This window comes from Antedon bifida, chromosome 1 (assembly GCF_963402885.1).
Source record: "Antedon bifida chromosome 1, ecAntBifi1.1, whole genome shotgun sequence".
NCBI lineage: Eukaryota > Metazoa > Echinodermata > Crinoidea > Comatulida > Antedonidae > Antedon > Antedon bifida.
This window is the reverse complement of record NC_136226.1, coordinates 22,649,013-22,665,358: the sequence shown is the minus strand read 5'-3', so window position 1 is coordinate 22,665,358 and position 16,346 is coordinate 22,649,013. Positions and strand designations below refer to the sequence as shown.

At 31.6% G+C, this 16,346-nt stretch overlaps 2 protein-coding genes across 8 annotated transcripts in view; one reads left to right on the top strand and one right to left on the bottom strand.

Annotated features, from left to right (window-relative positions):
• Nucleotides 1-12,981, top strand: part of LOC144853156 (uncharacterized) — a 195,577-nt gene extending 182,596 nt beyond the window's left edge. Inside the window, exon 4 of the mRNA XM_078711107.1 lies at nucleotides 12,969-12,981. The gene's annotated coding sequence lies outside the window, so the exon portion shown is untranslated. The remainder of the gene's footprint in view (nucleotides 1-12,968) is intronic.
• LOC144845432 (neogenin-like) overlaps nucleotides 1-16,346 on the bottom strand; it is a 110,171-nt gene that overhangs the window by 76,369 nt on the left and 17,456 nt on the right. The window lies entirely within an intron of this gene.

Genomic DNA, 16,346 nt, shown 5'->3' with positions numbered 1-16,346 from the left:
AAACAAATTTGCCATCAATTATCATTGTCATCACATATTGCCATCAGTATATAGATTAAGTGAATAATAAATAATGTCTTTGTTCGGAGATAAATTATAAAAAGAAAAGTAAAATGGTCAACAACCTTCATTATATCTTATCTGATATCATTTTTTATGAGTGTGATTATAGTGTATATAGTCCCTTAATCCCTGTCTGCTCCAAGAAAAAGCTCAGATACACAATTCATTTGTTGAAATTGGCATTGACCAAAGTAGACTAGATCAACATATAAACATTATCTTTTCAGTTTTGCTCAAGGTTTTCCAATGTAGTAGATTACCATGAACAAAAACTGACGTCGAGGCATAACAAAATATTAACAATCGAAGGATGTTTCATATTATGGTATTTACAAGGAAATCATTAGGTTTAATATTGCAATTGCACTTAATATTAAGATATAAAATCCACCAGGCAGAGTTTAAAATTATGATCTATAGTGACAAGAACAAGCTTTCACACTGTCTAATTGATCCCATATTGACGTACTTATATTAAGCAACCCCATTTTATTTTTACTTTTGTTTGAGACTAACCAAAAACTATGGAAAGGTGTGACATTCTATATGCATTTCATGCAAGAGATCTCCCATTAAAGATACTCATTTATTCTTAGTATGCAGTCGTGTAATTGATCATACAAATTGCACACTATGACGCCTCTACTCCTATTGTTATTGGTGCCAATAAGAATAATGCCAAAAGAAAACAGACCGATTTATTCACCAAAACAAATTAGTTCATTATATTGAATTTAGATAAAAAAAGTACTCTTTTTATATGGATAACATAAATTCAATACTATACAAAAGGAATACTCTACAATGTAGTTATTTTTTTACATTTCACCCATCAAAATAGATAGTGCAGTCTTTTTACCATAGCTAACTGATATATATTTATTATTATATTTAATTTCAAATGACATCGGTTGCTTTGCACAGCAATCATTTATAATCAATCAGAGTGATAATAGATTTTATAAACATATAATAACAAACAAACCATTTAAACAAAACCATGAAAAATATCAATAACCTGGAAAATCCAATGATGTGTTACTTTACAAACTAAGATGCTGATGGAAAAACAATATTATATTTAAACAAGTTTGGATATAAATTAATGAATATAAGTCTGATATAGTATGTTTAATGACAATGGCATGTGATTGCTGTTATTCTTTTTATAAGTCATAAATGCAGTAAAAACTAGAATTTAATTCGTCACTGTGACGAATTATAGGTGATCATTTTTATCATTTTACTGAAATTAATTTTTTTTAAACATGCACGTACGTTAACATACAATCGGAAAATGTTGATGTATGCCATCCTATTATATGCTTATAGTGCTGAGTTGTGCCTATATGCCATATACTATGTACAGTATATACTGTATATCTATATACAGTGTACAAGCATAGGTGAAATTACGGGACACACATGTTCTAATTTTTTGGCATGATGACGTTATCAAACTAAACTTTAAGATGACAATTTCGAAAGATAATTAATTGAGCAAAAAAATATAAGATTTGGAAAAAAATTTGGCACGTAGAAGCGCTGTGCGCGCTCTTTGAATTGTGTATAACTTTGACGAAAAATATGAAAAAACTACTTTTTCACTTCAACTGGCCATATGTTAACGTCACAACATCCGATAGGCTTAATTTTTATATGAATTAATATCTACATTTCATCAGCTTTCATAATAAATTATAATCATCAAGGTAACCTTCAATTCTGAAGAGCTGTAAGATATTCAAATTTACTGCGAAGGTGAAATTACACGGCCTACGTTATTCAAGTTTTTACGCGTGATGACGTCATTAAAATGAAGATAGTGTCAACTCATGATAAAGATAATTAATTAAGCAAGCACATACTGAAAGTTGTGCGAAATTCGAGCACACATAACCAAGATGCGCTCTGTTGAATGTGATAATCTACACAAAAACAAATCCTAATTTTTAAATTCAAGTGGCCATTTGATGACGTCAAAACATTTTGTACGTAAAATGTGTACATGAATTCATATCTACAACTCAATGGCTTCCAGAATAAGTTAAAAAAATCGGGGATCATCTTGCATTCTGAAGAATTATTTTCATTTTAAAAAAGACCTATTTTTCACCATTTTCAGAACTTTTGTAAAATAAATGTGCGCATTTTGTCATTTTTAACGTGCTCGTATAGCGTTATTTTAAGTCGGAACTGACTCAAATTTGGTGAATGTGCTAAGGATGGTGAGTAGAATGAGATTTGTAAAAAAAATTCATATTTTTTACGCTTTTTAAGTATCGCGCGTGCAAAAACGCATTTTTGCGCAGTAATTTTTTGAAACACGCAAATGGCCTAATTCATGCTCTAAATTGATCAAAACTTAATTTTGAGCGTTTTAAATTTTTAACGCGCGATATCACGCGCATGAACCTATGTGCGCGTGCGTTTTTATTTGCTAATATTTTTACCCTTGATCTGAAGTTTACGTGTAGTGAATTTCATTAATATGTGATAATGAATTATGGAGATATGATTGATAATGTGATTTCGCAAAATGGCGTATAAATGTCGTCACGGATGAGTGATCACGCTGGAAAGCTTATTAGGATTAAGTTGTATTATTTGAAAGATATTCTGAAATTTTTGTAATCATTGACATTAAACTTTTTGAGATAATTGTTACACAAAATAGTGTACAGAAACAATAAAAAGAAAAAAAATAATAAAAAAAAAAATAATAATAAAGATTTTATACAATAACAATAGGTGATCATTTTATTCTAAATGATCACCTAATAAGATGTATTATCTGCTTGAACAGTTGCAGCTCCATTACAATTTTGTTAGCATAGCCACCTGAGATTTGGTAAAGAACAGGTGATAACTCATTCACTAAAAACCATCATATCCTCTACAGTACACACAACAGTATACAAGAGCAGTTGGCTAAGCTTATATAACACAAAAGATATCTTTCTTTATTGTGTGACTTGAGTATACTGCTATAGTAGTCAATATTTATGTATAAAGAATTGAATTCTTTCCAACTACCAAGTATATTTCCTAGTTTTTTAAAAGAGAGAAAGAAAACATATTAGATTACCTTTTGAAACTTTACTCACTCCATTGCGATTATAACAAAAATACAGTGGATGGGGAGGAGAGAAGAGGTGATAATTTGGTTTTGCATGAAAAAAGGGAAAAAGGATTCTATTCTTAAACTTGAATACAGTAATACCCCAAACTTTCTGTTCAGACATTCAAAATTTCAACATGCATCTTTCCATGAATGTCATTGTATTTGTAACATAATATAATAATATTACCATGACCGTAGTCTCAGGGAGTTTGAGTACACATTTTTGGCGAATTTAGAGGGTGGGATTATACTATAATTGCATTATTAATAATAATCATAATTATATGAAATGTCTAATTTTGCTGAAGTTTATTAACAGTTCAATAACAAATTGGTGATTTATGGGTATCAGTACAGTGTTCAATTAGGTTTTGTTTCCAATTCGAGAATATCTGTATCAAATCATTTTTTTCATAATTGATAATTTTCTACATGGTCAAACCAAGCTGTTACCAAACTCGAAACGACAGAATCATTATTTTCAGCTCATCCGTAGAATGAGTACATTGAACGCTCAAATTTATCTCCTGACCGAGTTAATCAAATGGAAAATTTTGAATAGATATCATATGCGATAATTGATGATCAACTTTTACAGAAATCTGCCAATCATTTTAAAACAATACCAATTATTAATCATACTAGACACACCGGAAATTATGAAATATTAAGTATAGAATAAATAATAAAATACTGTAGCTATATAAAAAATTTAATGATACACATTTGTATTGCATTGCAATACAATATAAAGCAAAATTAGGCAGACTTTTGGTATTGATGTTGTCTCTAGTGCTTGAAATATGATGATAAAGGAATTTAGACTACCAGTAAGCTAGGATAAATAAAAACATTCTTCTTGCAATTTAATGATACAAGTTCTATTAAGGTTGCATGTTTCTTTTTTTTAATAAGGAAAGCTATATCTTGAATAAACATTGATACATAAAGATAAACAATATTATTTTCAACTATTATTAATATCACCATGGTAACAACTTGCTTGATGCAATAACTGTAGCCTGTAGGCTTTTTAACAGAGAAGAAGATATAAGTTAAAAAATCCCCTTTTTTATCTTTTGATTCATTCTCATTTTATGCAGCTTCACTTTTCACATTTCATTTACATATTTTCTGGATACCATCAAGATAGTCATTTTGCGCAGATCATATCAATTGCGACAACGCTCTTGGCACAATTTTGTGGTTACACACACCCTACCCCATCAATGCTTATTTTGTTATTACACTACAGTACTTCAGTAATTTCTTCAATATGTAGAATTAATCGGTTACTGCCATTTGATGTGAGCAAATTTACTCTATGATAATATGATATATTGTGGATAAGATTGAAGCTTTAAAATATTGTACTGTATGATAGAGAATATTATATCATGAACAGCTAAAGAATGAGATAGGGAATAGAAGTACACTAATTCTCTTTGATTTAAACCTTAACCAAACATTGCAATTACAGCTACTGTAGTACTTTGTATAACATTGTCGGAAGAAATCGTTAGAAATGGGTTTATTTTGGAAAAGTTAAGAAGAGAAAAATAGATAGATAAAAGGAAGAGACACAGATGGACTAATAGGGAATACATTTAAAAAGAACTATATGAATATGCAACTGCTACAATACAGCATGAGTACAGAAAATCCATTAGAATGGTCATGACTATATTTATATATACGATTTGAATGACAAAGTAACAATTTTATATGGGAGGAAAACTAATTCTAGATTAAATGTATGTATTTTTATTCAGGATTTACCAGTAATGTGATAGCAACAAAGGAGTGTTTGACATTCTAGACTATTTCTATTTTACAGTTAAATTGCATGGAAATTATGGATAGTATTTTATTCTGACTGCAACTTAAGAAGGAATCGAATTTACCATTCAGGTTTCTAAAGTGTAGGGGCATCGCATCCTACAGGAGGATTCTATTCATAGTGTCTGTCCCTCTAGGTTGCGTATGATAAATACGACAGCCAATGTGATCCTGCTGCTAGCTCACTCGACTTCCTGTCGTCTTACCCGAGGCGTTGTAACAGTCATCTCAAAAGATGAATAAACATTCTCGCAATGGATCATTCCACGGTAATAAGATGCTATGTAAGATGAATAGGGCTATTACGAGACAGCAGTGGGTTGATATGATTGCTAATGTGGCTAAACCTCATCAATTATCAAGCCTATCTTGCCTTTGGCTATCAATTGAATTTCATTTTTGGCATTTTCCAGTAAGTTTAAGGTTTGCATTAATATAGCGCCATTGAAAATATGAGGTTGGATAAACTAAAGGGTGAGGGATACATTTGAATGGCAAAACATTACAACACATCAATTCTATCTATTCTCATCATCACAACTTATTCTAACTAAATATAGTTGTTTATTTTAATAAAACTATAATTAGAAAACAGGTCTATGTTTAGGATTAGAAACTATATCATAATATTGTAACAAATTGTTACTTTTAGTGTGAAAGCATTTCCGTGTTACATTACAAATTCAGAACAGGTCAATAATCTTCATAGGCCCAAGTAAGACTTGTAAAGATTACATTGATGAAACAATGTAACAGTGGTATCCATGCTTATGTGCATTTCTTTCTAATAAGTTTTTACATGAAGCTTACATTACACAGCAAGAAACTAGCGTGCGAAAACGGGAGATTTCAATGTAACATTTTGTTGCATGGCGTTGTCAAGTGAATCGGGTATTGTGAGTTACATGGTTATGAACAGCAGTCACAGGTGTGATAGCAATTTTTTTTTTATCTGTAGGTAATCATAATTTAATAATGCAAGTGCAATTATGGTTCTTGCTATTGTTTTGTCATAAATACCATATGTCTAGTCTCAATCACACTAAATTTATTTTGGTAACATTTACCAAGAAAGTTCAATCTTACTCTGGTAGGGTACGGTATCTAAAGATGCATCTCACCAATTATCTAGTGAACATTGGTTTAAGTAAAATATGATGGTTTAATAGTATTTTGTGCTAGCTTCTAAATATTTATAATATATTATAATATGTAAATAATAATGATTTGTTGATTTTTTGTTTATCCATGAGAGAAATTCCCAGTGTGATGCTTATTGGACAATAGATAATATTTACTTAAATATCAACAGTGATGGTAGTGATAACATCCAATATGGAACAAATAATAGGCGACTTTAATGAAGAAACATGATTTAGAGTAGAAACTGACCAGGAAAAAAAACCAATTATATGCAATTTATCACAATCCTGTTATAAGCCTTTAGGAACAAAGTTTTTGGGCACTGTTCATTATAATACTGTGTTATATGATTAAATGTGACTTGTTTGTATTACTGTTAATTGTTGTATTTGTGTCTCACAGCAACACAATGTACATGTACATCACATCACAGCAACACAATGCACAATGTACATGTGTATTATGCAAATGAATTAATAAATGGAACTGATGTTTTCACACAGTGAAAGAATTACCTACATTTGTAATAATTTAAATGTATAAAATTCCAACATTTTAAACTCAGTAACATGTTGCAAGTGGGTATATAGAAATCAACACCAGATCAATACAATTTTTATTGTATAAAATGTTTGCCAGAAGCCATAGCAAACAGATTTGCTACAAAAGACAGGAATTCCTAGACAGTCACACCTCTTATCAATAGAGGTCTTGAAGATATTTGAGATGGTTCATCCAGGTAATCATAGCCCCAAGTATTTACACATTAGGTTTAATAGATGGGGGCATTTAGAATCAATTTAACTTAAGTAGTGAGTTGACCGCCTCAGCCTTGTTGTGGTGTCAAAAACAGTGTTTGCTGTATAAAATAATTTCTGACTTTCATACTAAGTATTTTGATAGTAGCATGCCAGATGGTTGAGTACAATAGCATTAATTCTGGTAATACTTTAGGAGTATTGATATCTGGTGTGTAAACCTACATTGAAGTCAAATCATGAACAGTATTTACAAATGAGGTTGTTGATCTTAGTTGTAATAATGAACCAAGGTCATTACTCTTTACAATATTCACTGCACTTGTGAAACCAAACTTCTTATAATGACAATGAATTCATATCACCAACTTGACATTAATCTATTGTTATAGAGCTGGTTCTATTTATTCAAGTCACAAGAAGTACAGAATTTAAATTTTAAACCATAGAAATAGTAAGAGGGATTGCGCAACGCATGATGGGAAGGGTTTGGTAGCAAACGTCACGACGCGTATGTACATGATTTGTTGTTTGTACGTACGCGTTGTGACGTTTGCTCCCAAACCCTTCCCATCATGCATTGTGAAATGACATTCGTCGTAAATTCAATCTATTTGCGATAAACCCTATTCTCAAGTAACATCTCAGAGTGGACATTGAACTTATCCTCCTACCACAGAATTAAATACCGTATTTATGTTAATACTGCTAGTAGGACAGTTTAGAGGATGATTACAGGCTAGTTCATTCAAATGTAGGCTCACCCAAAAAGCATTTAATAGCCATTCTGCCATGAATTTTTACTTTGAACAGGTTAAGTTTAAAAGATGCTATTTTATAATTTATATACAATTTGATTTTAATGAGTAGAGACAAGCTGTGAATAATAAAATTGCATGTACAACAATTTCTAGAATAAGTACTGTTTCTGTTTAAAGTACTTTTTGGCTAGTAAAATTCTTTTTTTTCACATACTGCACAGTATTTTATATGGTATATTAATTTTTTTATGAGCTGATTTTTTTCAATTCTGCTCCCAAAATTATACCGTGTAAAGATATATATATATATACACTGTTACCGTATACAGTATTTAAAAAATATCGTATTTTATACTGTATACTATTTAATTCGTAGGCCATATAAGGTGGTGGTAAAATAGACATACATTTCAGAAATAAGAAAATGTATTTAAAGGGATTGTACTGAAGACTACATTTTCATTACAGAAAATCTTGATGACTCAGCTTAATTGAATTGAATTAATTTTATTAAATTAGTAATTTCAGATTTAGCACACAAAGAAGTTATGATTTATCACTTTATGTCAAAATTAAATTGATTTTTTCTAGTTGATTACTGAGGGATTGTATGGCACTGTGTGGAACCTTAAAGATTTGGGAAAGGTTTAGAAAATTGAACTACTTCAACTGGTTTAATTGAATAGGTATACTTCAAGAGTTTGGATGTACTGTATACAGCAAAATAAAATGTGTCAGCTTGCACTAAAACACATGTTGCAGATCCAAGAAGTAGGAGGAAAGTCAAAATTTGTTACTAAGGATTACGGAATAATATGCGAAACAAAATATGACTTTCAATTGGTAATTAGTTGAAACAGATAAAAACAAATACAAAAATTGTTTCCAACAATACATCGGCCAGTCGAGTAAATGCTACAAGTAACATTACACTCATCATTTAGTGGGATTGCACAATACAGACACCAAAGAAGACGTTTTTTATTTAAAAAAAAATCCACTTTCAAACAGTTTATCGGTAACTGATTAACAGAGAGGCCAGCTCGCTATTGTTTTGTTGTAGGCATAATGTACAGTCACGTCTATAAAAAAGCGTATTCTTTTCATAAAAAAACCAATGTGCATTGTAATTTTACTAAAAGTTGTGTCTTTTTTTATTGTAGTTTATCAATTAAAACGTCATCTGAATCTAGGCTTAGATACTCTTAGATGTGACCTATTATAGGCTACTAAAATTGGTGTAACTGACTCGCACTGGACATTTTAGGCCGGTCAGTCTTCCTGGACATATTCTACTCTGGGAAACTACAATGAGAGTAAGTTTAATGGAGTAAACATACGCACTGAAATGTTTCAGTTAGTTTGACTGGATTAAGTCCAGTGCGAATGAGGTTTAAGTATGTATTGAATAGCTTCTTGTTGTGTCTACTACTCTTTCCAAAGTATCTTCACTGGAAATGGGCTAATAAAAAAATAAACATAAGAAGATCATTTTGCAATATCATCACCAACAAGTCTACTAAAATTACGACTTGCACAGTGCTGTTTAAGTGACAGTTGGTCTATGGTGTCTAATAATTATTGTTGATTCATGATATCATTGGTGTAAAAAGATGGCTTGAATTCACAAATGGAACTCAACTGGAACCATTACAACTATTGCCTTGTTCACTTTTAAGACAGTCCTGTATGTGGTATGCAGGACTGGTTCATGGGCACAAGTCTCCCTATTTCTGTCTGTTGATCATTCTAAAATAATCCCTTGCCAATTGCAATTATTTCACTTCTATTTTGATAAAGTTTTTGAAAGACCTGCACATGATACCCCTGAGCTACAAGAATTTCTGGAATTCAACATATGCAGGCACAAGTCTATAATATTAAAATAGAAACAAAAGTTGAATTTTAGCATTTAATATTATGGAATTATAATGTAAATATTATTACAAGGCCCTTATTCCTAGTGAAGGGTATTTTAAATTTAAATTATTTAAAATAATTATTTCTTAAAGACCCCTTCCCTGCAATTTTGGACGTTTTTTGGAAAATAATACATATATATCACTTTAAAAACATTAAACTATGTCATTCCTTGTCTTAAATGTACGTTTTATGGTAAATTATGATAAAAAGTGAGAAACAATGCACTACCTAAGTAGCTCGCGGCGATCGACCTCTCGTGGACGGTCTTAGGCCTAGCCTAGCTAGGCTTAGTTTTGTAGGCCTAGCTGGTAAACATCGGTAACGTACGAACATCGTACGCTAGCTATATACCTAGCCTGACTTTGTATAGTTGCTGCATTAATTGTCTTTCTATTTTTGCCAGACTCCGTTGATACAAATTGGGGAAAACCCGGTATTTTCGCTGAAAAGTTAGGAGTCTTCCATTTGTTTTGGCCTCACGATCGATCGAAAAGTGGCCGAATTACAGGTGAAAAACAAAAATATCAATCCGCGCGCAATGCATTTTGGGATTTATAGCGGGCTGTTATAATTATTAGAATCGACTTATTTTTCACATTTTTAACCGTTTAAAGACAAAAAAAGTTATAGCAATAGGACCATATAGTATTATTTTAACATTAAATATAGTTTGTGATCTTTAATTAGATCTAAAAAACGTAGGGAAGGGGGCTTTAATCTATAGCACAAATAATTTAATAATTAATTTATTTAAATTTGATGACTACAATATATTATCATATCCCAACACTTTTCACAGTATTATTTGTATATTTTTGTTGTATATTTTCTTTGCTACTAACGTTTCAAAGTAGAATGTTATTTGAAGTTTCTATGGTGTATTAAACAAATACAGCAGTACTATAAAAGCAAGATATTGAGATAAGATAGAATTTTAAATAAAAGCTTGAATAAACATAAACAATAAATAAATAAGATACAGTATGAACATACAATAGGTTATTGTTTATAAAGAATTTTTAGATAAACTGCATTCAAATTGAATTTCAAATGTACTTGCAGTTCATAACAAAAATAACAATATTCACACGATAATAACCAGTTTTTTTGAAGCAGAAACAAGACAAAACGCTCTGTCTACACTACCAAACTTTATGTGACAAAAAAAAATGTGATGGACACGATGTCATACCACTACCATATGTGGGCACACTTTTTTGTCAAACTAGTTTGATAGTGTAGACAGAGCTTAAGATGCACTGAACTTCCCTGGTTCTAGATTAAATTGACTTGTACTCTACAGTATTGTTGAAGCTGTCTTTACCCATACTCTAATTTCTTTCAAATCTAAAAGGTTGTTAAAAGAATGCATGTAAAACACATATAAAAATGGCCAGTAAAATCTTGTTTAAATAATAATTGTAATTTTTACAGGCCTCGTTTGAATATGAGTTTTTAAGATGTGTGAACACAGAAAACCATGGGGATTGGTGGTATTTACCAGGGTTTTTCTTTTTAAATAGTCACAATATAATATTTTATATTATATTTCAAGCTGTTATTAATATTAAACCATATTTTATTGATTATTTCCATAACATTTTAAAAATGCCTTGTTTTTTTCACCTAAATGTCAATCATTACTTTTATATACTTTTGAATGGCTGCCACCTTTCTTGTAGTTTCTATCTTCTAGTGATTTTTCTTTGCTTCGGCTATGTTTGGTTAAACAGTGATATGAGTGATATTAAATAAAGATCACGTTGCAGCTCAATTTTTACTGCAATAAAACCTGTTCCATCCATGTGCGTTCGATATGAATGATGTCATTATATACCACAATGCAGTTCGTTAGGCAGAAGTGCGATTGGATCGATGTTGTGTTTACTTTTTTTGCATAGCGCGATCCCCAAGAATTGCATCCAATTCGTCATAGAAGGGGAAGGTAATCATGTCATTACCTGACATGCTATTGTGGTCCTTGTATAGGTACGTCGCACCCTTTTCAATTGAGCCTGTGCAGCCGATATTGTCAAGTTGAACTCACACGCTTTACAATATTCTTATAAACATACAAGTCTTTCTCTTACTCCCTGAGAGCCTCCCCTCATCTTTTCTTCTCTGCACAAATGTTTTACGAACCTCGTAATTGCATCGGTCCTTTACCGACATCTGCATATCAAGCAGAAGGTTCCATGTTTGAATCTCGGTTGAGGCGACTTTTTCTCATTCTCACAGATTTCCTCATCTTATCGTTTCAAATTAATACATTTTCAGTATACCAGTGTCACCGGGCGGTTTACAATTTCTTCCATGCCTGTGGTGTTTATATATATAACAGTATCTCTTCTGAGATCCTGCTTCGTGAATATATACTGAAAGATGAGGGCGTATAAATTTGATATGTGGTGCGCGTGAGTATAATTGAGGGACTAGTGTTGTTCCGCTGTACCACTCCGAGAGTCACTATCCAATCGGATTTAAACAATACCATGAAAGCCCCAGTGGTCTAATTGTTAGGACATCTGCATATCAAGCAGAAGGTTCTGGGTTCAAATCTGGGTTGGGGCAACTTTTTCTCATTCTCACAGATTTCCTCATCTTAATCGTTTCAAATTAATTATTACATTTCAGTATATTACTGGGTGGTTTAGAATTCATGTTCTGTGCCTGTTGTGTGTATATATAAATACCACAGGCATAGAACAAACCGACTGGTGATATACTGACAATTTATGAATTAATTTTAAACGATAAGATGAGGAAATCTGTGAGAATGAGAAAAAGTCGCCCAAACCTATGGCCAATCCCGTCATGACCAAGATCCAAAGTATTATTTAACTAAGTTTATAGAAACTTATCTGCTACTGATGAGTTCCGTTTAGTTCGTTTATTCGTTAAAAAATGTTTATACTATAATTTATAATCATCTGCTGTTAAGTTTATAAACTCCTCTGTTAGTGACGAATACCAAGAACAGTACAATATAAAGAAACTGTGGACTACAATATCGCTTATCATCTATTTCATGTTCTTCTCATACTAATGTAATTTTTTTGCATACGGTAAATTACACATTTTTAGTTTAGAGTAGTTTCCATTGGCTCAAATTCACATAGCAGATGGTTGGCATATAGTTTGAATAACTGATCTCATATCTGCTTTGTAACATTATATTGGTAAAGGAAAGCTTAATTTTTTAAACAAAGACAACACAAAGAAAATATTGACCAAAAGCTAAAGGGCCTAGAGCACAAGAAAGACAAAACCTTTTTCATTTGAACTTATTGCTAATAAAGAGAAAGAAACATTTCATTTTGATAATCACAACAAATAATTTTATGAATGTTTTATTAGTTATCCGCTTGGTATACCAAGCGGATAACTCCTTGTTATTGTATGGGATCAATAGTTTTTTTCTGTATTATTCTTGGATCCTTCCTTCCTTTTTGTGAGTCGCGTTTCTCTAAAATGTGTAAACATAACATTTCATAACTTTGACAACATATGGGCATTTACGTGAAGTTGTGCACCTCCTATTTTTGAATGACGTCATAGTTGCGCAACGTGACTTACGCGCAATTATATGAATTTCAATGATTGATTATAGATTAAAAACCAAAAGTCATTTAGTATTGACACTTTGACAAAATTTAAGTCATATCAGGGGCAAACTTTCTACGGATTAAAAATGGCATGTTTCACAAGAAGTTACGCGCGCACGCGCATTTAAAATTTCAAAATGCGCAAAATTAATTTCTAATCAACTTTTTATGCGTTTCTTGTCATTTTGAGCATGTCAAAAATTCCCACGGGCGCGCAATTTTTTACGCACGCGGTGCGCACGTAGCGTTAAAAACATATTTTTTTCTCTTGAATTATATTTTTCAAGTCTTTCCTAGTAATTTTGAAAACAATTTAGACCTTTTCCAGTTTAAATAACGCCATACGAACACGTTGAATTAGACAATTCGTGCGCGTTTTTTATGAAAAAGCTTAAAAAATCGTCAAAATTATGTCTTTTTTTAAACAGTCATAGTTTCTAAAGTAAACCGTGAACCGTTTATTTTTATTACAAAATCTAGAAGTTGATGAGTTGTAGATATCGGATCATGCATCGATAAGGCTAAAAAAACATTGTGACGTCATCGTATGGCCACACGAATGTAAAATATAGGATTTTTGTCTCTTTCGTTATTGCTCATCACATTCAATGGAGCGCATCACGCTTATCTGTATTCCTTTTTCTCCTAAATTTATATATTGTGTAGGTCAATCAACTTTCTTTAGCATGAGATAAAAATATTTTAATTTTTATGACGTCATCATGCCTAAAAATTTTAATTACGTGGGTCATTAATTTCATCTTTACAGTAAATTTTAATCTGTAATAGCTCGTAAGAATAAAATGTGATAATCACGATTAAAACGTTTTCTGGAAGCTATTGGATTGTAGATACGAATTCATGTAAACATTTTGCCAATCGGATGTTGTGACGTCATCATATGGCCAGTTGAATAAAAAAAGTCGTATTTTCATATTTTGCGTAATAGTTCATCACATTTAAAAGGGTGCGCATCTATATTTTACGTATTCAAATTTCTTCTACACGTTAATATGTTGTTCCTGAGATAATTTCCTCCAGAAATTGCTATTTAAGTGTTTCATTTTGATACCGTCGCCATGTTAAAAATTGGAATAAATGGCGGGTCCCGTAATTTCACCTATTCTACACTGTATGTAATATGTATACAGATTATACTCTTTGCATGTATATACTATATGACACAAATTGACAGAATTCAGCACTAACAGCATATCATATTCTTCAGTTCTTGTCATAATGCCATAATCTTTATCTGTGTGCAATATTCCAACGTATGACGTGCACGTGGCGTTTGTCGTTGTGCGGATAACTAACTCGTCAAAGTGACGAGTTTCATGTCTAGTTTAATGTTTTATATGAAGATACCTATCGAGTAGATTTCCAAACATGATTGAATTCCCTTTTTTCACACATCTTATAATGTCGTCAATAATAGCATTATTTACTGTATGTCTACATTATGTGGCATGTAAAAATTAAAACTCAATTGACAAAATAATCAACAAACCCAAATAAAAATGAACTAGACATGAAACTCGTCACTTTGACGAGTTAGTTATCCGCACCATGACAAATGCCACGTGCACGTCATACGTTGGAATATTGCACACAGATAAAGATTATGGCATTATGACAAGAACTGAAGAATATGATATGCTGTTAGTGCTCAATTCTGTCAATTTTGTGTTATATAGTATATACATGCAAACAGTATAATCTGTATACATATTACATACAGTGTAGAATAGGTGAAATTACAGGACCCGCCAGTTATTCCAATTTTTAACATGGCGACGGTATCAAAATGAAACACTTAGATAGCAATTTCAGAAGGAAATTATCTCAGGAACAACATATTAACGTGTAGAAGAAATTTGAATACGTAAATATAGATGCGCACCCTTTTAAATGTGATGAACTATTACGCAAAATATGAAAATACGACTTTTTTTATTCAACTGCCCATATGATGACATCACAACATCCGATTGGCAAAATGTTTACATGAATTCGTATCTACAATCCAATAGCTTCCAGAAAACGTTTTAATCATGATTATCACATTTTATTCTTACGAGCTATTACAGATTAAAATTTACTGTAAAGATGAAATTAATGACCCACGTAATTAAAATTTTTAGGCATGATGACGTCATAAAAATTAAAATATTTTTATCTCATGCTAAAAAAAGTTGATTGACCTACACAATATATAAATGTAGGAGAAAAAGGAATACTGTTAAGCATGATGCGCTCCATTGAATGTGATGAGCAATAACGAAAGAGACAAAAATCCTATATTTTACATTCGCGTGGCCATACGATGACTTCAAAATGTTTTTTTAGCCTTATCGATGCATGATCCGATATCTACAACTCATCAACTTCTAGATTTTGTAATAAAAATAAATGGTTCACGGTTTACTTTAGAAACTATGACTGTTTAAAAAAAGACATTATTTTGACGATTTTTAAAGCTTTTTCATAAAAAACGCACACGAATTGTCTAATTCAACATGTTCGTGTGGCGTTATTTAAACTGGAAAAGGTCTAAATTGTTTTTAAAATTACTAGGAAAGGCTTGAAAAATATAATTCAAGAGAAAAAAATATGTTTTTAACGCTACGTGCGCACCGCGTGCGTAAAAAATGGTGCGCCTGTGGGAATTTTTGACATGCTCAAAATGACAAGAAACGCATAAAAAGTTGATTAGAAATTAATTTTGCGCATTTTGAAAATTTAAATGCGCGTGCGCGCGTAACTTCTTGTGAAACATGCCATTTTTAATCCGTAGAAAGTTTGCCCCTGATATGACTTAAATTTTGTCAAAGTGTCAATACTAAATGACTTTTGGTTTTTAATCTATGATCAATCATTGAAATTCATAAAATTGCGCGTAAGTCACGTTGCGCAACTATGACGTCATTCAAAAATAGGAGGTGCACAACTTCACGTAAATGCCCATATGTTGTCAAAGTTATTAGTTATCCGCTTAGTAGCGGATAACTCCTTGTAACTGTATGAAATCATCTTTTTTTTCTGTATTATTCTTTCTTTCTGTCAATTTTGTGTCTCGCGTATCTCAAAAACTTGTAAACAAAACATTTTATAACTTTGTCAACATGTG